Source organism: Pantherophis guttatus, chromosome 3 (assembly GCF_059756535.1).
Source record: "Pantherophis guttatus breed Tessera chromosome 3, ASM5975653v1, whole genome shotgun sequence".
Lineage (NCBI taxonomy): Eukaryota > Metazoa > Chordata > Lepidosauria > Squamata > Colubridae > Pantherophis > Pantherophis guttatus.
Genome location: NC_142065.1, coordinates 76412650 through 76436109, shown reverse-complemented (window position 1 = coordinate 76436109; position 23460 = coordinate 76412650). Strand labels below are relative to the sequence as shown.

Here is a 23460-nt window from a genome sequence, read left to right as displayed (position 1 = left end):
TTTATTGGCCAACTCTGGAGAGATTTCATTTTTAAGCCAAACCAATGATCATTTGGAAAACAAGCCCATCACAGCGCTCAGAAAATTTGCAGCATTTACAACACAACTGAAAAGTTCTTGTTCTAAAATGGGGAATACTTCTAACTCCATCCTACATATGTTTACTAGATTATGTAGACAGACCCAATGCACAAATAAGGTGTATAATAAACTGGATAATAAATTCCCAATTTACAACCATTCTTTTACTGACCATTCAAAGTTTCAACAGCACTGAAAAAAATGACTTAGTTTTGATTGTTTTTCACACTTACAATCTTACAGTATCCCCATGGTCACGTGATCAAAATTCAGTCTATACCAGGGTCTAGATTAACAACTGACTCAGATTAACAGATTTAACAGATTAACAGAGTTGGAAGGGATTTTATAGGACATCTAGTCCAACCCCCCACTCAAGCAGGAGACCCCATACCATTTCTGACAAATGGCAGTCCAATCTTTTCTTGAAAGTCTCAAGTGATGAAGCTCCCACAACTTCCAAAGGCAACTTCTGTTCCATTGGTTGATTGTACTCACTGTCAGAAAGTTCCTCCTCATTTCTAGGCTGAATCTCTCCTTGGTCAGTTTTATTCATTATTCCTTGTCTGACTTTCAGGTGCTTTGGAAAACAACTTGACCCCCTCCTCTCTGTGGCAGCCCCTCAAGTATTGGAAGATGGCTATCATGTCTCCCCTAGTCCTTCTCTTTAGACAAGCCATGCCCAGTTCATGTAACCATTCTTCATATGTATTAGTCTCCAGTCCCCTAATCATTCTGGTTGCTCTCCTCTGCACTTTTTCTATATTTATGATAGGTGCATGTGATCAACTTTTGCGAACTTCTGACAAGGAAGCAAAAAAAAAAAAGTGACTGGGGAAGCCAGATCCACTTAACAACCTTGTTACTAACTTAACAACTGCAGTGATTCACTTAACAACTGTGGCAACAAAGGTCATAAAATGGGGCAAAACTCACCTAACAACTGTCTCACTGAGAAATAGAAATGTTGGGCTCAACTGAAGTCATACGTTGAGGGCTACATGTATAACAATTTGCCATTCAATTTGCCTATTGATATAAATTCCAAAAAATGTCATAAGTACATTCTTTTATCTTCACAAACTCCAGATCAAACCATAACCTGAATCATTGAGAAGAGCCGAAGCTATATTTAGACACTGAGTAAGTGTATGTTTCATATATATTGTGAAAAGATGAGGGACTTTATGAACCATTCAATGGAACAAATGACACTATTATGTTCTGTATTTCTCCTTAAATAATATTTACAATCCATATTTTAGAAGGCTGAATAAGATCTAAATCGTTTCTTTCATATCATGTCTGTGGACAGCATCAATACACTACTTCTCTGAGAACTATTAGCAACAGCTTACAAAAGCTCTATTGATTTAGGGGTTTCTTTTTTTAGTCAGATGTTAGGTTAGAGACCACTCATGCGAAACACATGAATAGAAGTCAGAAATCATATTTGCATATAAAAACTTGGTAAAGGATGCCAGAACCACTTAGATCAAGTGTTTTGCATTTTTAAGATTGATTATTTTTAATTGTGACAGTTTTTATATATTTGTTGTTTTATATTGTACACTGCCCAGAGTTATTCTCTATGAAATGGGGAGTTATATAAATCTGATAAATAAATAAGCCATAATAAATGTAGAAAAGACTCCTTTTAGCCAAACCTTGAGTTTTAGTGACTTCATGGTAATTAACATTGTTTGTTTGTTTGTGAAAACTAAAGTAGTTTTTTGCTGCCGTATTCTTCCCAATTTGTCTAATGGCTTGGCATCTCCTGGTGGTCTTCCATCCAAATAGCAACCAGGTTCAACCCTTCTTAGATTTTTTGATCAGCCAAACACAGCTATGTCAGGCCACCTAGCAATAGCAATAGCAGTAGCATTTATATGTACAACTTCATAGCACTTTACACCCCTCTCTAAGCAGTTTACAGAGTCAGTATATTGCCCCCAACAATCTGGGTCCTTATTTTATAGACCTAGGAAGGATCGAAAGTTGAGTTAACCTTGAGCTGGTCAGAATTGAACTGCTGGCAGGCAGTAGAATTAGCCTGCAATACTGCATTCTAACCACTGTGCTGCCTTGGTTACACTTTTCAAACTTAATTAAAGAAAGGTTCCACATAACTCCTGTCATACACTTCAGTTCCTGCTGACCCAGCAGTTCAAAAGCAGGCCGACTGCGAGTTGATAAATGGGTATCACTTTGGTGGGCAATTTCATAGGGACATGAAAGGAACCCCTAACTGGGTGTCCTCCGGACAATGGTGATGTCACCAGCAAATCCTTTCATCCCAGAAGCACTTCAGTGCTTCCAACATGGAAGTAGTAGTAGCACTGCATGAATGGAATAAATCATCTGTAATTTAAAACAATAATGCAAACAGCAAATGAACCCATTGCTCTTTCAAGATCCTATCACTCTGATTTTATTATTCTGTTCTTTTTTTTTTTTTTTACAAAAAAGGTGATTTTATGGCAATATGAGCTAGTTCATGCCTTTCAAATGACACTGAGGTCGGGTGCCTGATATTGGATTGTCTGTAATTGTGTCTTCAGTGCAGTGAGCTGGGATAAACTGGGATGTAGATGTGTAGAGACTGGAATGGAATCCAATGCACATTTATATTGCCATTAATGGTGATATGTAAGTTATAAGTGTGAGTACAAGTGGGAAATACAAGCCCTGTTCCTTTTTATGTGCATATGGCCTGGTGGCTCAGCAGACTGATAGCACTGTGATTAACACCAGCTGTCTGCAATTACTGTAAAGTTCGAATCTCCCCAGGCTCAAGGTTGACTCAGACTTCCATCCTTTCTAAGGTAGGTAAATTGAGGACCCAGTTTGTAGGGGCAACAAGCTGACTTTGTATAAATATACAAAAGTATGAAGGCTATTGCTTAACGCATAGTAAGCTGCCCTGAGTCTCCGGAGAAGGGCGGCATATAAATCAAATTTAAAAAAAAAAAATGAAATGCAGAAGATACATTAGGAAGGGTCAGGTATTTGATCTGCCATTTTGATCTCAATAGCCCTCACTTCTACCACATGCATGCACAGACATAGAGGTCCCTGCCTTACCTCCAGTTAACACATCTCTGGTTAACACAACATATTCCTGTAACAATGATTAAGTCTTTCCAAGACAAGCTAAACATTTCCAACCATCTCTACCACTCCTACTGGTACGTCGTCTAATTCAGTGATAGAGGCAGAAAAACATCTAAACCCACTAGGACAAGTCAATGGTCATGAGCCATAGGGGTGCAATGGTTAGAAAACAGTACTACAGGCTACTTCTGCTGGCTGCTGGCTGCCAGCAATTTGGCAGTTCGACTCTCACTGACTCAAGGTTGACTCAGCCTTCCATCCTTCCGAGGTCAGTAAAATGAAGACCCAGATTGTTGGGAACAATAAGCTGACTCTATAAACCACTTAGAGAGGGCTGTAAAGCACTGTAAAGTGGTATATAAATCTAAGTGCTATTGCTATTCTTCCATGAACATTTTTGTTAAAATCCCACCTTTATAGGTAATTCAAGGTGGCCAATATACCTAATACTCATCCTTCTCCCATTTCTCCTCCAGCAACAATCTTGTGAAGTGGATTGGGCTGAGATAGAATAACTGACACAAAGTCATCCACTGACTTTCATGCCTGAAGTTGGACTAGAACTCATGGACTCCTGATTTCTAGGCCAGCATCTTCACCACTACTCTAAAGTGGTTCTCAGGTTAATTCTTCAAGTGAAGTATATCAGACAAGAGCATACTTTTTGAGCAGTTTTTGAAAATTTAAATTCTCAAGGGTACTAGCATCTGGCATATCTTATTTACAATTCTGTGCTGGATAGTATGAAATTTCCTAGTCTGGACTTTCTTCCCTTCTGCTATCTTTGCTTTAAAATAGATGCAGGGGAAAATATTTTTAAAAATGTATGGCATGAAAATTTTGACAGTACATTATGAAGTTGAAACTTGGCAAGCTTAATATCTTTCAAAGTGTCACAGTCCCTGCTATTTTCATCCAAGGGAGGGAGGGAGGGAGGGAGGGAGGGAGGGAGGGAGGGAGGAAGGAAGGAAGGAAGGAAGGAAGGAAGGAAGGAAGGAAGGAAGGAAGGAAGGAAGGAAGGAAGGAATACAAACCCAGCCTTTTCAAATTTTGATTTCCAATTCAAATTAACCAGGATTGATTCAGACAATCAGACTCTCTTCCTCTCTATACTTGATAGGCTATAAATGAAACAGATACTATATGCTAGTTTATACTATGCATCCAACATGCAGCTGTTTGATTATAAATCAGTGGCTTAAGTGCTATGGATAATGAGGAAATCTGAGGAAATTTAGGAGTTAAGTGTGGCGACTGGTATCTTGTAAGGCTTCCTGAAGAACTTTAAAGTCTGATGTGGTGATCAATTGGCAAGCTAATCATAAATCCACATGATCAAAAGGATAGTTTACAGAAAGGAATCCAAACATTTCAAGACTCATCTGATATGATACTTCACAATTTACTAGAACTCTTGCCTTTTGTTGCCAGCATTTTTCTCAATATAATTCAGCAGGCTGTTTATTTTTATTAAAGTACTGAATGGACTAGATACCATTCCTGCAAGTTTGTCCTTGTTGGGCAGATTCTTTATCTATCACGACATAGTTTGTGCTGTGTAAAAGTTCCTGCTTTGTCTGGCCCCTTCACTTTTAAGATACCTCTAAAGAGAGAATTAAGAAAATGTGTTGAGAGTCAATATAGCTTTTTTAAAAAAGTTTCTATTATTGATCTGCACCATCTCTTTTACTGAGGGTATCATTGCTTTTAAAAAATTTATATTGTTTGAAAAGCTGCCTGCACCACCTGAATAAAACTGCCCAGGCATTAAGGAAGAGTATCAGACATTGTTTAAGAAAGCTATCACTGTCATTTAGTTTTAAACGGTTAAAGAGACAAACCTTTTTGGGAAAATGGTGCTATTTTTATTGAATTATGTTCCACAATTTGCACTCTGAAGGAAAATCTACACAGGGCTTAAAGAATTTATATATTTTGGTTCACATTAATCTGGTAATCTTTGACTTTCAACCATTTTTTTTAGCAACTCTTTGAAGATACCCCCCCCCCCAAAAGTGACTTACAATCAGTCCTCGCACTTACAACCATTTAATCAATCATATAATTAAAAATTGGATGCTTGGTAACCGGCATGTATTTACAATGGTTGCAGCATCCTGGATCACACAATCACCATTTCTGACCTTCCTTGTTTCTGATAAGCAAAGTCAATGGGATAACTTGGAGTTGCTTAATGACGTCACGATTCACTTAACAACTGAAGTAATCCACTTAACAACTTCAAAAAAGGTTGTAAAATAAATTACGACTTACTTAACAACTGGGTTGCTTAGCAATGGAAATTCTCGTCCCAACTGAGGACGTAGATTGAGGATTTATATACACGCATATTGGCTAAGATTGAAAATAAACACATTTTATATTTAATTGTTTCGAAGCTTTTGCTTCCTTGGGATTGCTTTTGTGCTGAAGAGCAATTATATAAATAAAATTGGAGCTTGCAGCTATCCTGCCATGCTGGCTCAAAATTCTGATTTTTTTTGTGTGTGTGTGTGTGTGTGTGTTACTGATTTATCTTGCTTTTATGTATTGCAATCCTCTGGTTATATATATTTGAATAAATAAAAATTTAAAAAAATATTAAGGAACTGGACGAAAGAGATATTTTTTTAAATTCTTCATTTTATTTCTCTACCCCTTCTTTAAATTCTCTAGCATTCTCTTCCTCTAAAATTTCAATGTAACTGGTTGTTATTCCCTGTTGATTGATTGGGGAGAAGAATCTCCATCTGGAACCCATGTGGCTGTTTAGCCAAATGGCCTTCTTCTCTGCATGTTATCGATGGATGGATGTATTTAGTTGATTGAGGAAAGATTGGTGTCTTCTCTTAAGAAACTAAATATTTAATGATGTACCTTGACTCCTTCCCAATGCCTTCCTGTCTTTAAGCTTTCCCTATGCTCCTTTGCAAAGTTCAGCAGTGCATAAATAGAGATTAAATTTAAAAAGAATATATTCTACATCATATATATATATATATATATATATATATATATATATATATATATATATATATATTTATTCAAGGAAGGAAGAAAACGAGGGAGACAAATGTTGCTTGTGTGTGTAAGTGTCTATGGAGATTCTCAGTCATCCAAGTCATGGTTGTCCCAATGGTGCTTTTTCAAGAGGCAACTGGACTTTATTGTTTTTCTTTGAAGATGTTTCAATTCTCATCTAAGAAGCTTCTTCAACTCTGACTGGATGATGGGGATTTATATTCTTGTGCCCTTGTGTAAAATTTTGGATAAAGATCTCCTGCCTTTGGATTGTTCTACCTTACAACCAGATTGATCACTAAATATAGACTATATACAAACTTAAAACATGTTTTTTTAAAATGTGTTGTGCATTGTGCAATGGCACCTTTGTAGTGCCATTGAGTCATCCCCCCCCTTTTTTTTCAGGCTTTTGGAGAAAAAAGAAGATGCAGGGATCTTATTAATTTTCATAAGTAGACCCCTTAAAGCAGCTGCATCAGTTGATACAGTTCTACAGAAGAATTATTGAGTCTGTCATTTGCACCTCTATAACTGTCTGGTTTGGTTCTGCAACCCAACAAGACAGACCCAGACTTCAGAGGATAATTAGAACTGCAGAAAAAACAATTGCTACCAACCTGCGTTCCATTGAGGACCTGTATACTGCATGAGTCAAAAAGAGGGCTGTGAAAATATTTACAGACCCCTCGCATCCTGGACATAAACTGTTTCAACTCCTACCCTAAAAACAATGCTATAGAGCACTGCACACCAGAACAACTAGACACAAGAACAGCTTTTTCCCGAATGCCATCACTCTGCTAAACAAATAATTCCCTCAACACTGTCAAACTAGTTACTAGGTCTGCATTACTATTAATCTTCTCATCGTTCCTATCACCCATCTCCTCCGACTTATGACTGTATGACTGTAACCTTGTTGTTGGTATCCTTAAGATTTATATTAGCTGTTTCCCTCTGACTATCATTAAATGTTGTACCTTATGATTCTTGACAAATGTATCTTTTCTTTTATGTACACCGAGAGCGTATGCACCAAGACAAATTCCTTGTGTGTCCAATCACACTTGGGCAATAAAGAATTCTATTCTATTCTATCATGTATAAGGCTCATAGGAAAGGGGAGGGAGGGAGTTCCTGATTTTTCAAAAAGCATGAAAGTGTTGTGTGGGTGTTTGTGCAAAGTCTGGAGCACTTCTGAATCTTTTGTGAAACATGCACGGTGTTAATAGATGGATCTTCTTTAAGAATGTGATGCATGAAATTCAGATAATTTCATTATACCAGTGATATTTCTTTCCTGAGTGAAAATTTTATTTTCCATGACACATGTGCCAAACTAGGCAACATCTGGGCTACATATGTAATGAAAAGGGGAAGTATTTATGAAGTGTAGAATTGCCCACATTTAAATCTGAAGGAAAAGAGATGATAATTACCCATTAACAAAAGTACCTCGGGCGTGTTTCTTTCCCTCATGTCACACCTTTGAAAAACCCTTGTTAGAAATTAAAAGAGCAGCAACTTGAAAATGATAATGAAACTGGTCCAGAAATAGCACGCTAATGTTATTTCACTGGAATGATCATATTAACAGAAATAATCTTATCACTAATAACACAAATCTTAAAATGTGATGGCGATTTAGAAGACGTTGCTGAACATAATAGCGGCTTTGCCAATTCTCTTCGAAAGCTTTGGTTGTGAGATTTGGAGCATTTCTGTGTACAGATTGTATCACTGCAGCTGCCTGGAATGAAAGAAATACTGGGCTTGTAGAGATCCTGCTAAATAGAGGCGCTTCCAGTAGGGTTTGCCACTTAGGTGGACTAACCCAGGAATGCTATTCAGCAGGTTCTGACAGATCCTGGAGAACCGGTAGCGGAAATTTTGAGTAGTTTGGAGAACCAGCAAATATCACCTCTGGCTGGCCCCAGAGTGGGGTGGTAATGAAGATTCTGCAATATCCTTCCCCTGGAGTGGGGTGGGAATGGAGATTTTGCAGTATCCTTCTCCTGCCACAGCCACCAAGCCACGCCCACAGAACCGGTAGTAAAAAAAATTGAATTCCACCACTGGACTAACCTGTTTGCCCCAACAAATAAACAACGAAAGGGAAATTGGTCTCTGGACCTATGAAGCAAGAGATGGAGGAATGGCTTGCCTTGGAGCAAAGGTTATGGTAGTAACTAGTACAAATCTGGTTGGATGCTCTAAGTTGCCCATTGGATGGAAAGGAAGTAGCCTAATGGTTGCCCAAACTTGCAATTTTTGATTACCAGTCATGAAGATTTATGGGTAGTCTTCCAGTTGTAACAGCAGGTGGAACCATAATTTCTATCGCTAAGTGGTACAGTTATAAAGCAAAATATTATATGACTGCATTGTTTAAGGATGGCATCCCTGAAGTCCCAGGTATTGTTGTTAATCAAATCTTCCTTTAATAACAGAAGATCCATATTGATCCAAGTTACTTCTGGCCTGGTCCCTTCCAACCCCAAGCCTTGGTAAGATAAAGGACTGCCTTCTCTTCAGCTCCCCACACTTGCTAGTCCATCTTTGCCTTCTGCCTTTCCCTTGCTCATCCTGCCACCCTCACCACCCATGCTGCCCCCAGCTGACCTTCGCCATCTTCTTCCTGTCTCTGCTAATGAGGCAAGCCCAACCTGACCTTTTGCAAGGCAACTGCTGGAAGGGCAAGGACATTTCCCCCATGACTGTGCCTGCCTTATGTTCCAGTCATATGTGACCTTGTTAGGACCAGGAACGGAAGGTTCAGCATGCACAAGACAACAAGGCAGGCAGGAAACAAGAAGAAGTCATCCAAAAGGTGGAAGAGGACAGATAAGCAGGTGGAGAGATTTAAAACATCCCCATAGTTTTAAGTGCTGTCAAGTGGGCAAGTGTAGAATAACAGAGTTGGAAGGGACCTTGGAGGTCTTCTAGTCCAACTCCCTGCTCAGTCAGGAATCCCTAATACCATTTCAGAAAATGGTCACATGTCATCAACAATGGAGGAAGACAGTATGGTCAGCTGGGGGTGGCAAGGTTGGCAAGGCAGGACCAGTAAGAGCAAGCCTGCCAAGGATGGCAGGGCTAATAAGTGACAGGCAGCAAGCTTGCCAGGGGCATCAGTGCCAGCAAATGCAGGATTGCCTAAAGGGCAGAAATGGAGAGGACATAGGCTAGCAGGGGAGGTGGATTTAGGCACCCCCGTGATTGTAGGTTTTGGGGGGGGCTGTCAACTCAAATTTTGATCACATGACTACAGGAGCACGTCTATAGCTATAACTTCAGGAACTAGGTGTATCAAATACTCATTTAGCATCAGGAGCCGCGGTTGCGCAGTGTTCAGAATGCAGTACTCGGGCTACTTCTGCTGATTGTCTGCATTTTGGCAGTTCGAATCCCACCAGGCTCAAGATTGACTCAGCCTTCTATCTTTCCAAGGTCAGTAAAATGAGGACCCAGATTGTTTGGGGGGGGGCAATATGCTGACCCTGTAAACCACTTAGAGAGGGCTGTAAAGTACTGTGAAACAGTATATCAGTCTAAATGCTATTTCTATCGCCATCACCATAACTTCAAACAATCATTGAACGAGTGGTTCTTGGACTATCTGCATTTACATTTTAAGCCTAAATGTATTAGGATTTCTCTCTCCTGAGGTCCAAAGTTCAATAGTTTCAAGTAACATAAAAGTTTCTAAGACTGGAAATCTTTAGTACATTATAAAGCTTACTTATTTTATTTATTATTTATTTATTTATTAAACAAATTTAATAGCCGCCCAACTCTGGGTGGCCTACAATATTCCTTGCCCGTAGGACTTGACAATATATTTCCTGAGATAGGACTATTTCAATTATTATACTGAATTATTTCAGATGCTACAGCTTGCTGTCGTGCTTCTTTGAGAAGCTTTGTTCCTGGAATCCCCAGTGATGTGAAAGCTGGAGCCATCTGATTTATAATTTGGACCAAACTATCAGCTTGCTATTATTTCTTCCTTTGATGATAAAGAGATGGAACAGCAGATTAAGAAACTGGAAATGCTATTGACACTTAGAAAATGTATCCAGCTGGCAATATCCAGCTTAGCCTGTTAATGCTCTTTGTCAGACTTTTATGTAAATAACACTCATAATCATATTGTCCAGGGATATGATATCATTGAGCAAGGGATTCATTTTCCATCTCACTTGGTACTGTTAATATGTATATTGGAGAAGATGGTGCCTCAATGACTGAGCTCAAAAAAAAAAAAAAAAAAACCCACCAACTCAGAAAATAGGTCCATTATTAATTAGAACTAGCAATATGCCTACTGCAAAACGTGTTTTGGATTTATATAAAGTATTTCCCAGAAATTTCATTTTGATTTGGCAGGATCAAATTTTCTATGCTCAAGGTGCCATTTGGAAATACAGGTGGTCCTTGACTTACGACAACAATTGAGCCCCAGATTTCTATTGCTAAGTGAGAGTGTCCGTTAAGTGAATTCTACTCCATTTTACAACCTTTATTTCCACAAATGTTAAGCGAATCACTGCAGTTGTTAAGGTAGTAATATGGTTGTTAAATGAATCTGGTTTCTCCATTGACTTTGCTTGTCAGAAGGTCACAAAAAGTGATGAATTGACTCATAAATATAAATCAATTGCCAAGCATCTGAATTTTAATCACATGACGACGGGGATGCCGCAATGGTCATAAGTGTGAAAAACGGTCATAAGTCAATTTTTTCAGTGTTGTTGTAACTTTGAATGGTCACTAAATGAATTGTTGCAAGTTGAGGACTACCTGTATAGACAAATCAAGTGCCCAGGTATATGACCAATATTTTTTTTTTCTGTAACTCGTCAACAGATTGAAAGAGAACTAATGTAGTAAGTCAACTGACAATGGAGATGAACTCATTCTTCTTTCCCTGTCACTTTATGCTCCCTATCCAATTTGAAATATTATTAGCCAATGTCTTATAGGTTAATAGTGATCTTTAATATTCTCTCACTTCTTTTGAAGCCATTTTTATTGCATTTCATGTTCATGAAGATGCTTCCACATGTGGTCTTTCTTCAAGGAGAGAAGCAGTTCTGGACCTGGCAGAGTGAAGGAGCTAGATTGATTTATTTCTGGCTCTATTTTAGCTCATTTGAAGTTGGAACAAATCTATTTTTTCCTCTTTGACATTTTACGCAGAGTTAAAGGCGATCCTGTTTTGTATTAGCATTTTCATCTCGTCATGTTCTTTGGATCCAAATCGCGTAACAACAATTACGTTTCTTTTCCATAGTCTTTCAACATAGACTGAGATATCTATTTATATGCACTATTTAAAATGTACCTTCACCTGTCCCTGACCTCAGCCAATAATTCAACATGCAACCATAGATATAGCTATTTCCAAAGGCATCTGGTTGCAGAAATTAGATACCCTTGTTTTTCAGTGGCTTCCAAATGCAATAGAGAAATTGTAGTTTTGTAGCCAGGGAATGAGCTCCATAATAACTCCTAAACCAGACAAATATTAGAATATGTTTAAAAAAAAAGAATTGTGATATGTTTTAATTTTGGTGTAGAACAGATGGGCAGTCATTTTTGTTCCTTCAGCCATAGCTCAGGGCAGGGCACTAAATGATATCCTTTATATTCTTTCTGCTGCACTTTCCTGTAAGTCAGCACAGTGAACAAAACCAATTGGCTCTGAGTTTTTTTCCAGGTTGACAAGTTGTAATCACCTGTGTAGGGTTGGGAAATGGAACTGCAATTATAAAACCTTGTATAGAACTGCCTGAGAAAAACCTTGGAGTTTTCAAAAGACGTTGGACGCTGAAGGAGAAAAGAAGAATAATTCCATTTTGCCTCTAAAATTTTCACATTCGTATTTTGAAAGCAAAGGAAGAGACTTTGGGAAAAAAAAAGGCTTTCCGTATTAAGTACCATTGCATTCCTCTTCCAAGGTTTACTACATTTATTTTTTTTTATTTTTGGTGCCAGATATCACACTTGTTCTTTGAGGTACATACCAGAGACTTTTCTCAAAAGATGTGCAAGACCAAGAAATAAACAAGTCCAAGGCAAAACCCAATTTGGTTCAGATTTAATTCAAGGGGGCATGCCAATAAGATTAAATTAAATCATTTAATTTACTAATTTACTGTTTTGGATAATAAGGTAGTGGCTTATTAAATTAATTAATTAAAGGGACAAATAAAGAAACATGTAGGGAAGTCCCCATTTGTTACATTGTGTCCTGGAATCCAGTACCAACTTCTGGAGGTATTTGTTGGATGCAGGCTACCTTGGCCCTTATTTGTAATGGCCATTCATATACCATAATTTATAGCAAAACATGTCATAACATTATTTTATACTGTAATGTGTAAAACCCATCACTTTCCAAACCCTCAGTTATTCTCCTACATACCCATGGACCTAATACATGGATGGCACAAACTGACTGACAGATTGATTGACTGACTGACTGAATCTTTCTCCCCTTCCACTGCTGTGTATAACTGCTGGCATTTGCAAGGTGACACAAAATGGCATTTAGCTGGGTACTTGAAGAATCTGGAGTGTTTGATTAATATAGCCCACTTGTGTTTTAACATCTAATGCTGAAGTATAACCACTTCACTCCAATGTTTTGGGTGTCAGAGTGCATGAAGCATCACTGCTTGGCTGTGAAAGAGTGCCATCTGGGAATGAGTGAATTATTAGCATTGGGCATAGATCCAGTGCTTGACATTTCGCTCATTAGAAAGTCTATTGTAATTAATGTAATTGAGATCTATTGGGTGTGCCACTGATGGATATGCTTGTCTCTAGAGTACTTTGTTGTCTTCCAGGAAATTCATTGGTGAGAAAATGATGTATGCTGTGTATTAGCTGCCTAGAAGCAGATCCTCTAGAGACAAAGATTTCTTGTTATAGTGGGCTTTGTCTCAGCAGAGGGACAGATGATAGCCTTGGAATGCTTCTTATCTGCACTTACTATAGAAGTGGCTTTTTTTAAAAAAACCTAGAAAATACATGTTAACTTATTTAAATGAATGGCACATTTGAGCACAGTTCCCTGCACCTCCCTGAAAAATATCCAGAAGAAATGCTGTTTTAAAGAGATATGCATCATGTTTCAGAGATATGTGACATTTGTGCTCAATGGCCCATGTTCCTTTTTTTTTTCTTTTAATTCTAACCTACTTGACACAGAAGTGCAACACTGCTTCAGACACCCTGTAGATATTGATGGATAGCAACCCCAAAAATCCAGTCTAGCACAAATGAGATTACAGTGATGGGAAACTCAGTCAGATGTTCGATTACAAGAATACCCTGGAGCAAGAGCATTATGTTTTATGTAATGTGTAGTTGCCATGCAGTTCTAATGCTGGGGCTATTACACAGTTTCATATGAAATAATTGCACATACAAACATATATCCAACAATATTTTAATTGATAGAATTACAGAGTTGGAAGAGGCCATTTAAGCCACGGAATCTAACCTACAGCTCAGTGGTGGAAGAGCAACCTTCTCAGTGAAAATGAAATTTTGCCCTATATAAATGAAACACTTTTATTTAAAGGTAGAGGTAGATAAAAAAATATCTACGAGGAATAAAATATTATGAGCAAACCACAAAAAATGACTTTAATAGAACTGTAGTGTATTGCGATAATATTTGCACATAATACATTTTTGTTATAAAACCTTGGCAACATTGTTGTCCTGTGATTAGGGAATGATTTTTTTTTTAATCAAATTTTATTGGTTTTTTCCCCCACATTCACCCACATCTTTTTTAAACAGAGCATTGGCCATATCTTATCTTATACAATTTATCAAATTCAAATACATTTTACTGAATTACAATTTTTGCCACAATTTTCTTTTTTCCCTTTTTTTTAATCATATCTCAATATTTCTTTGCTTACTTATATAAACAGTATCTTCATTCGTCCCTTAAATTCTAATTTTACTGTTTATTCATATTTATTCCCTTTTATTCTTTAACAATTCATTCTTTATCTTAGTATATTTGTGTTTGTTCGGGGTTGCCTTTCTTCCATTTCATCTTTTTTATTGTACAGCAATCTTTCTCCTCCAACCTACCATCTCCCTCTTTTCTTTCTTTCCTACTTTCTCTTCCCCAACTCTTCTTCTCTTATCTACTTCCCCTCCCCTTCTCCTTCTCCTCCTCTCTTCCCTCCTCTCTTCCCCTCTCTCCTACTCTAATTTCCCTTCCCTTCCTTCGTCCCTACTCTTCTTTCCCTCTCTCTCCTTCCTTTTCCCTTCCACCTCTCTTCTCCTCATCTCTCTCTATTGCTGTATTCATCTTCAATTTAATATTTTCCACTATGGAGTCCAGGCAACCCCGATCTTTCATTTATCAAATATATTTCACAAAATTCCTCTTACCTTTTTAATTATAAACAGTATATTTCATCTTATTCCATTTTTCTCTTTAAATTTTTACCCAAACAATCTTCCAATCCTTTATCTTCTTTACTTTTAACAATATGTTTTTTCTTCTTGACTTCTTGCAAGTATATTAGGGAATGATATTAAACACACAAACAAAGCATAAACAAATTGTTGTGCCATAAAATTGTAAAAGAATCAATAGTGTTAGATTATATTAGAAAAGGCCATAAGAGTGGCATAGATTAATAACATGGCAAGCCCTGCATGGGACTGCTCTTGAAAAGTATCCTGAAGCTTCAACTGGTACAAAATGTAGTAGTGCAAGCAATCTTGGACACCCAAAGAATGGCACATGAAATACCTCTGTTGTGCAACCTGCATTGGGTGCTGATTTGCCTCCAGATCCAATTCAAGGTATTGGTTATGACCTTTGAAATCCTACATGGCCCGGGTCTTCATCCCACTACATCAGCCTGTCCCACCTGGTCAGGTAGGGAAGGCATGTTTGTGGACCACATCAGCCAAAGCATTCCAACTGGTGGGATCCAAGAAAGAGCCTTCTCTGCTATTGCCTGTGTCCGTGGAACATGCTCCTACAAAAGTGAGATGGGCCCCCTCTCTCCTGGCCTTCCAAAAAATGTAAAAACATAGGTGTGCACCTTTGCTTGGGTTGCACAGATGAGCATGCAACTGTGGAGTTGGTTGGTGCCCTGAAAGCCCCCCCCCCCGCCTTTTAATGAATTCTTAACATCCATTCTCAACATCCCTTGCCTCTTTTAAATTTAAAAAGTTTTACATATATTTTCACATTTTTAATAATTTATTGTACATTGCCCAGACTTTCTCTTTGAGGGAGATGGGTGGTTCTTAAATATAATTGATAAACAGATAAATAATAAATAAGTAAATAAAATATTTTAATGTGTGGGGATAGCTAAATGATAGCAGTAATTTGGAATTATATCATATTGTGGACACTTTTTTGGCAGGGTTAAAACGTTTTGATTCAGTTGAGGATTTAAAACATGGTACTATTCATGGCTGGGGCTAAACCTTTTTTAAAAAAGCTTTTTTATGTTTATTTCTCATAAACATACTTAAATGTACAATCTCCTATCCATCGTTAATCATACATATTATCTTTTGACTTTTTTCTTAGTTCATTCTTCATCCTAAAAAAATTAGAGTATATTCTAAGTTGCTCTTCTACCCTTTCCTCTCCTTTATTTTACAACAACGTTTCCTCTCCTTCTTCCCTTCCCTTCCTTCTGCCATCTCTTTCTACTTTCTTCTTTCCTCCTCTCCTTCCCTTTTTCTACTTCCCGTTCCCTGGCTAGGGCTAAACCTTATTTAGAAGGCCTGGATAAAACAGCTCTCCTATTGAGACTTCTTTGACTTGTTATATTAAGCTACTCTACCTTGACGTGTTCTGTTGAAGATCCAATTGAGTCAGCTTGCCCAGGTGGGGAGATATTCTGATCCACCAAAAGGGCCCCTGCATTAGCGCAGAAGCCTTTTTTTTAAATCTAAAACTAAATAAAATGGTTACTCCCCTTGTACCTCAGAGACAAATGCCGATTCAGCATTTTTTCTTAAAGAAAAGCATTGACTTGAAGTGTCCTTTCAAGCCAGTCAGGGCCAAACTATATGGTGTGTGTTGACTTAATTGGTCTTTTAAAGACAGGATGCAGAGAATTAGAAAATATGGGGCCTTCTGGTTACAAGCCTCTCACCCCTAAAAAATGTCCTGCTATCCCCATTAATTTCAAGGAGTGGTCAATTTCTTACTTTTTTAAAAAAAACCTTTTGGGACATGTGTGTATTTTTATATTGCTTAGCCAATGCACCAAACAAAATGCTACCTTGTGATTCTTGGGTGTCTATTATTAAATTCTTAACAAACATATATCATCACATTCTGTGAAACTGGCTCTCAAACTCTGATTCTTCGCTATTTTGACATGAGTTGCAAATATGATCAGCAGGGTTTTTTTTTAAAAAAATAACAACTATAATTTTTGTAGGCGAGGATGTGTGCCTTCACCTCAAGGTTGATTCATAGCCCCTACCTGGACTAGTTGTTGCAGTTTTCTTGACAAGATTTCTTGAGACATCAGGCTATTTATAGGATCTCCTCTCCCTGAGGGTACCTGCCTATCTCACTAGATCAGATAGGATAGGTGTGGTCCTCATTTCTTACTTGAAATAGTGCCCTCTAGTGACACCTAGAAAGATTACCTTTTCCATGGCTATTCCTATCTTTGGAATATCCTCCAAGTGCATTTTTTTTAAAAAATGGCTCACATGGAGGCCATTCAGCTCAATTTTCTTTTCTTCTAAAAGGAATACCACGAGCTACAAAACAGCCTTCTTTTCATTATTCCCACTCATTCAGAGGGTCACTTTGGCTTTTTTCTAAGAATGGCTGGGTCATAAAACGGAAGGTAAAAAAGGGAGGTAGCAAAAATGAAAAGTACGGAACTGTTTTGCTTTAAGAAAGGGTTGTTGTTTGAATGGTCAAGGTTTTATTATTTGCCACAAAAGAATAAAAAGCTGAACAAAAAATTATTTCTTAAACGGGAAAGTAATAATTCATCTCAAAAGGCAACAGTAGAGGAAAGATGCCATTTTTAAAGAATATAATTGTTAAGGATATTACCTAATAACCAGCCTTTTAGCTATCTGCAAGTAAGGAAAATCCCTTTTAACCCCTAGAGAAACTTCAGTAAACAGAAAGTTTACTAAAGAAAGTTCATACTTGGTCTTTAAGCAGGAGCAGACATGGGGAATCTCTGGTCTGTAAAGTGGGATCTCCTTGGTGTTTTCCTAGCTTGGTAGTTTTCGTTCAGGTGTTTCATTATCAAACTTAGTAACATCATCCCTGCACTGAGGATGTTACTTAGTCTGGTAATGAAATGTCTGCAAGAAAACCTCCAATGCTCAGAGAGCATCCAGGATCCCTCCGTTTAACCCTGAGTTACAAATATTCTCTTTTATCAGTCTTAGTAAAGTCCCTCCATTCATTCCCTCATCTTCCCACTAATGTATTTTTTTTCCTCTAATTTTGCCAGGCCTGGATGGACTTTGACTTACACTGTAGTAGAAGAAGTTAACAGTAACAGTGTTGGAAGGGACCTTGGAGGTCATCTAGTCCAACCCCCTGCTCACGCAGGAGACCTGTACTAGAGATTCGAACTGCCGAACTGCCGACCTTTCTGACTGACAAGCTCAGTGTCTTAGCCACTGAGCCACCTAGTCAGGCAAGATGTAAATGAAGGAGTTAATTTATCCTTCAACAAGAACATAGCAGCTGCCTCTGTTGCTAACTCGTATAATATACATTCTGAAAAAATATATATTCTGAATGTATGTGTATCTATTTATCCATACGTACAAACACTGTATTGGTGAAGATGCCTTATTACTTCAGAAATCATATCCTCGAGTGGTGAGACTTCTTTGATTGTTTGCTACCTTCTTTATATTAAATGCAATTGTGCACTATTTGCTACACGTTTTCTTCTTTACATTGTTGGTTTCTGGCTGAAGATTATTTATTGGTACTATTTTTATCCAAGTGTTATATTTACGTGTGTTCAAGGACAGACCAATGAATTTCACTCTGCAGTAGTTACATGATGACACTGTAAGAGAAAGTAATATAGGATTGACTCTTTGATATTTCTTGAAGGAAAACAAAACTTTCTGGACTGTTTTGTGATTGTTATTGCCTGAAATTCCCTTGATTTCCTCTTTGTTATGGATCTTCCTAATAGAATAAGGATTCTCGCCACCATTACCAGAATAATGCCATATTGCTATGCTTAGCAAAGCTGCGGAATAATTTAGCTTCATAAATAAGACTGTTCTTTAAGAATTATGTTGAGCTTTCAAATTCATATCCGCACTGATAGATTGCCAATGAAAACTTGGCATTCAAATATGTAACGGAGTATTAATTTGTTATTTTAGTTTTTTGTCCCACTTAATAATGAGGAAAATAATATTGATTTTGGATACAGTCATGAAAGAGTGATGATTAAAAAATTATAGAAATGTTTGTTCCCAGAAAGGCCTTTATAATACTTATGAATTTTGAACCTGTGAGTTTTTATTACTTACAAATAATTACTGTATACTGTGAGACAGCAGTAAATTAGGAAATTGGCCTCATGCCCAGTGGCGCACCAAGATCAAACCTCCATTTGCTTGTAAAATAGAACTCAGGGTTTTACACAATTTATGATGGCAGGAGACTTGCAATGATTTTTTTCTTTTGCCCTTCGCTTTGCACTTCATTGGTTTTAAGACTAGTTTGATTGGGAAGCTATTTATAATGTTAACAGTTAATGCACTAACATGACCAGTAGGATCCAGTCAAAGAGTGACCTGAAATGGGTAGGGTATGAATGTAGCACTTCTCTGAGTACTTATGCATCAGATACTGTATGTTTTTTGAAGTTCTCAGAATATATTGCTGCAGTACTTTGAATATAAAAGTTAGTCCTTTTTTTAGTTGATGGTTTAGCTGCACTGTCCAGTTGCCCCATCACTGGATCTGGCCAGCAACCATTTTTGGAGAGCACAAAGGGATAATGTTTCCCTTTGTCGTTCCTCCACTCACCTTAAAAGTGATCTCTAGATGCAATTTTCTGCTTCATTTCCAAAGCGGATTTTTCCATGTTATGGGCCCTCAAATGCTCTTGTACATGTCAAGTTCCATACTTCAGTTGTTGCAGGACTGACTGCCTTGTAGAGACTTCAGCATCCTCTGAATTGAATAGTGCTGTTGGGAAAGCTATAATAGCACAATGATTTTAGCATTGTTTTATAAATAGATTTCTGGATCAAAGCCAGTTAGGACCTTATTTTGACTACTGTTTTTCTTTCTCTCAGCCACCTACTGTTCGTGTGCGGGATTCTTTTTTCTTTTTTAAATAAATCCACTGTGTCATTGTTTTTCTCTGTGTTTTTGTTTTTGAAGTAGAAGTGCCTCATCCCCAGCTCCCAAATAGTCCATAGGTTATTTGCAAACTGAAAAAGTGAAAAATTTCTTTCTCAGATCTTGTAAAAGAAAGAAGACTTGGCTTCTTAATGTTGAGCTGAATGGTTTTTATACTTTTATATTACATGTAGCACATGGATTTCTGTTTTAAAAATTGCATTTTGGGGGGGAAGGGGAACCTGTCATACTATGAGATACAGTGTGAAGAACTTCCATAAGTGAATATTGGAAGAAAGTTAGTTTACAGGTTTGAAGTCTGGTTGAGAAAATTGCTCACTGGAAAACTAAAACTAAAACTAAAACTAATGAAGTACCCCATGTAGAGGCCCTTAGATAATAATTTACAGTTGTTTAACACAGGAATACCATTAATTTCTGAACTGAGTGGGTATGTCAGAAATTATCATGTTCATCACTATATAAGACTGCAATGCTTGATTTGGCCAGTTGATGAATCACCTGGCCAAAACACTACGTAGTCCTCAATTTACAACCACAATTGAGCCCAAAATTTCTGTTCTAAGTTAAATGAATTTTGCAACTTTTCTTGCCATAGTTGTTAAGTGAATCATTACACTTATTAAGTTAGTGACATGGTTGTTAAAAAAATCTGGCTTCCCCATTGACTTTGCTCGTCAGAAAGTAGCAAAAGCTGGCCGTATGATCAGGACAGTACAACCGTCATAAATATGAACCAGCTGCCAAGCATCCAAATTTTGTTCATGTGGCCATGGAGATGCTGCAATGGTCATAAGTGTGAAAAATGGTCATAAGTCACTTTTTTCAGTGCCATTGTAACTTTGAACAGTCACTAAATGAACTGTTGTAAGTCGAAGGCTATCTATATTTTATTTTATTTATTTATTACGTTTATGAACTGCTGATCTCTCTCATTTTCAGGGAGAGACTGAAAGGAATTGAGTGATTTGGAGGCAGCTACAGTATTTGCAAAATGTCATCTAAGCAAATGAGATTTTCTGAAGAAGCAAGGGTATTAAAAAGGACTATATTATAGTCTAAGACACAAAAAAGATGAAGACGCATATATTCCAAAGATAAATTTCAAATCCATTTGCCAGAAAAATTTATGGCTCACAAATACATCTCCGGATGCTATGGACATTAAGAAGATTTAAAACTATTCTTTGGGGAAGATGACATAAGATTATTTGGAAGACGTCTGGAAAGAAGTGACCCTTCCTAATTCAGTTTTCCTAAGCAGCAAGATTAAATACATACTGCCAATTATATTACCAGGTAACCCAACAGCCACTGAAAGTGCATAAGGAATATCAAGTAGAGATCAAACTAAGCAGCCATTCTAAACAGTCTACCTATTATCACAGATGTGTCTCCACAGTTGCAAGATCCATTAAAAAAGTATACAATCTCTAGTGATGACGAAGTTTTGAAATCAACTAAACCTCAAACATTGAGTTCTCAGTGTCTGAGTGTAATAACAGACATTTGGACTTAAACATAGATTAAAAAACTTTGTGACGAATTCTGAAAAATCTGTTTCTTGTGGGGTGGTAGTAGATTAATGTAATTATATAGATACCTATTCCTGTTCAAATTCAGTGCCATGACCAATGCGCACAAAGTAATCAACAATCAATTAGACACTATAAGAATGGTCTGTACAAGATGTGATTTGATTGTGCAGCTTGGCTCTTAAATATATGCCACATTTAAAAAATAATAAAGGTAGTAGATTTTTCAAGTAATATTGTCATCATGAAGCACTATTTCCTTCTTTCCTAGTATTAGATTCTATAGGAGTATCTCTGAAATTAAATTTAGACCCCAAGAGCTTGAACGTGTGCAGTTATACACCAGATTAGCAGCTAGAATTTGCAGGAAGTCAGGCATTTTGAAACCAATTTAATTACATCAGGGAGCTAAACAGGATTGCACCTTTCTCTTGGTCTTATTGCTATGGCTACTGAACGTTACACAGAAGATTCAAGTAGAAGGTACTGTTTTGTGTGCAGGGAAAAACAACTTGAGTTATTGAAAGCATTGATTAAAATCTAGGCTGATGATATTCTATTATACATTTGTAGGCACAGTACAATCCTTGGGAAGAAAGTACTGAAGAAAGCTCAAATATTTATATTTTTGGGGTGGAGAAGTTGTACCTAAACTTCTAAGCTTATTAAAATGAGAGCCAGTTTGGTGTATTGTATCAGGCTAAAAACCAGGAGACTGTGAGTTCTAGTCTCATCTTGGGCCAAGTGGGTGACCTTGTGTTAGTCATTGTCTATCATCCTAGAAAGAAGACAATGGCAAACTTATTCTGAAAAACCTTGCCAAGAAAACGACAGGGACTTGTCCAGACAATCTCCAAGAATCAGGTACAATTGAGGGAACCCTCCTCCCTTATAAAATACAATTTTCAGAATTCCTCATTATCACCATGCTATATCCAGATCTGATAATAACAATTTTATTGCTCGTTTACTGTGATTCACCAGGTTTATTATTATTTTATTATTGGTTTGATTTATAGGCCGCCCTTCTCCAGAGACTCAGGGTGGCTTACAATGTGTTAAGCAACAGCCTTCATACTTTTGTATACATCTGTTTAGTAGGGCTTTCGGGGGCCCCTAAGCGGTGTTCTTTTTATACAAAGTCAGCTTATTGCCCCCACAATCCGGGTCCTCATTTTACCTACCTCGGAAGGATGGAAGGCTGAGTCAACCTTGAGCCTGGTGAGATTTGAACTTGCAGTAATTGCAGGCAGCTGGCAGCTAAGTGCTACTTAACAGCACTTTAGTCCGCTGCTCCTTTTTTATGGTCAAAGAATACCGTTCTTTTTTTCCAGTTTTGTTTGTCTGAGGTCATAGAGGATGACAATGGTACAAAATTATACCAACTGAAGAAATGACAATGAGATTTTCAGTTCCTTCCTTCCTTCCTTTCTTCCTTCCTTCCTTCCTTCCTTCCTTCCTTCCTTCCTTCCTTCCTTCCTTCCTTCCTTCCTTCCTCCGAAACTTTGTGTTTCAACTTTGTGTTTCATCTTGAATTAGGTTAAATTCTGATGTCTGTTCAGACTAAGGTGATACCTTGACACGGAAGAAAGGCATTTTTACAGAGTCCTAATATTTTTCATAGTTAGGCTGGAACAAGGAGACAGAGGAGGAGGAGATGGAAAAGAGATGTTATATCCTGAAAGGCATACATGCCTGTAGGTTACATGCCTACATAGTGTTTTCATGGTGAATACATTTAGAATTGCAGTTCTGGATCTGGATCACCAATGATCGAAAAAAGCATGGTTGGGAAAAAACAGAGAGGTAAAACAGAAAGGCATCAGAGACAATAGCTTAATGCAGGGGTCGCAACCCTTGGTCCGTGGTCTGGCATTGGGCTGCAGCATGCCAGAAATCAGACAAGTGAAGCCCATCCCATCCATGGGACGCAGGCAGCATGTGAAACCATGCCCTCTCCAGTTTGTGGAAATACCTCTCTCCACAGAACTGGTTCCTGGTGCCCGAAAGGTTGGTGGTTGGCTTAATGCTTCTGTCACTTGAACTATGCAATTCTGTATTATGATAGATAAATATTCATATTCATATTATGTTATGTAAATATTAATTTCAAATAAGAGTTTCAATGTCCATAACTTAAGCTGGTTCCAAACGGTTTCTCTTTTTAGAGAATTCTTCATGATTTCCATCATCACACCATGATCCTGCCCAAAATAATTTATAACCATGGCTGTCAGAAAATTCCCACAACTGGCCCACATTTGCAAATGAGTTCATTAGAGGACTGTTAACTTTAGGTTAAATCTGCAC

The 23460-nt window shown here is 37.7% G+C and overlaps 1 long non-coding RNA gene across 1 annotated transcript; it reads right to left on the bottom strand.

Annotated features, from left to right (window-relative positions):
• Window positions 1–18110: 18110 nt before the first annotated feature.
• Window positions 18111–19452, bottom strand: LOC117677344 (uncharacterized). Its single transcript, XR_015732868.1, has 2 exons — window positions 19277–19452; window positions 18111–18296 (listed from the first exon to the last, which is right to left on the bottom strand). It is a non-coding gene; the product is annotated as an uncharacterized LOC117677344 (long non-coding RNA).
• Window positions 19453–23460: the final 4008 nt, after the last annotated feature.